The sequence below is a fragment of the Neomonachus schauinslandi genome, chromosome 9 (genome assembly GCF_002201575.2).
Source record: "Neomonachus schauinslandi chromosome 9, ASM220157v2, whole genome shotgun sequence".
NCBI classification, from domain to species: domain Eukaryota; kingdom Metazoa; phylum Chordata; class Mammalia; order Carnivora; family Phocidae; genus Neomonachus; species Neomonachus schauinslandi.
The window spans coordinates 73,604,621-73,606,214 of NC_058411.1; the positions used below are offsets into that span (position 1 = coordinate 73,604,621).

The 1,594-nt window shown below is 44.7% G+C and overlaps 1 pseudogene; it reads left to right on the top strand.

Annotated features, from left to right (window-relative positions):
* The first annotated feature begins 1,030 nt into the window (after positions 1 to 1,030).
* LOC123325731 lies at positions 1,031 to 1,157 on the top strand (annotated as a pseudogene).
* The last annotated feature ends 437 nt before the right edge of the window (positions 1,158 to 1,594 follow it).

The window sequence follows — 1,594 nt, forward strand, 5'->3', positions numbered from 1 at the left end:
GAGCTGAGAGCCCGCGCCTGGGCTCCGCCTCTGCAGCCGGCTTCCCTGCTCCGATACCTGGGAGCTCCGCCACACTCAGGCACCCCCGGTCTTTCTGTGACCCGTGGGTCCTGAGACCACACTGTCCCGGAGGGTTCCACCCCCCGCTTAGCCACCAGAGTGACGTCCCTCAGTGGAGCAGACTTTTAAAAGTTCCGATTTTGTGCTCCGCGGCTCTATCACTTGCCAGAAGCGGCCGCCGGAGGCCCCTCCCCTGCCGTCTATCCTCCAGAATATCGCCTCGGATTCACTTCTCCGCACGTCCTACCTTCCAGAAAGTGGTCGCTTTTCTGATGAGAGAGTTGTTGCTCTTCTTTTCTTCGATCTCCTGTTGAGTTTGTAGGTGTTCAGAATGGTTTGATCCCTATCCAGCTGAATTCCTGAGAGGAGACGAAATCCAGGTCTCCTATTCCTCCGCCATCTTGCTCCGCCCCCACACCTTTTATTTAGTTTTTTAAAGACTTGTTTATTTATTTGACAGAGAGAGAGCAAGTGCGCGCAGAAGCAGGCAGAGAAGCAGGCAGAGGGAAGGGGAAAAGCAGGCTCCCTGCTGAGCAGAGAGTCAGACTCAGGGCCTTGATCCCAGGACCCTGAGATCATGACCTGAGCCAAAGGCAGACGCTTAACTGACTGAGCCACCCAGGCGCCCCATACAATTGATTTTTATATATAGTTCTTGTATCTTGAAATCTTGAAAGACTTGCTTATTAGTTATAGTAGGCTTTTTTGTTGATTCCATTGGATTTTCTACATAGATGATCATGTCATGTCTAATTAAAGAAGTATTCCTTCTTTTTTTCAATTAGGATGCCTGTTACTTCTTTGCTTTGCCTGTTTGCACTAACATTTCCAATACGATGTTGAATAGAAGTGGTAAGAGCAGAATTCTTGTCTTGTTTCTGATTTTAGGGAGAAAGATTCACTTTCACCATTAAGTATGATGCTAGATGTAGGTGTTCGAAAACATTCTTTACAGATCAAAGATGTTTTGAGCTTTGCACAGTGGCAGTATCATAGCCAGTGAGGTTCGTCTGAGGTGTGATTATTGCTAATTGAAAGCTCTTCACAGATCAAAGAGGTTTCTGTCTGTCACCAGTTTGCTAAGACCTTTTATCAGGAATGGGTGTTGGCTAGAATGTAGTTCAATATGTGCAGGTGTATTACGTATCACCTAGAGTCTTATGTGCCAACTTGGGCATTTACATCACCTAATAGGGTTTAAATGGGAAACTTATGTCAAATTTCAAAGAACCGAGTTCTGAGAAAAGTTTTGCCTGTACATTCCAATTATTAGTTGAGAATTTCCTATATTAATGTTTAATTTTTAAAGGAAATATCACATAAACATCAGCAATAACTGAGTCTGAAGATGGGCCTGGTAAAATAAAAACTCATTCTCTGCATCTGGTGTTTTCAGGGCAACATACATTACTCATGCCAATGACATATGAATGTTTTCTTAGAAAAACACAGAGGGTGCATCTATTAGCTAGCCCAGTGCAGGTGTTAGCAGCCTATGGCATGTGATCTCAAGTTGGTTCAGTTTGCCAAGGTG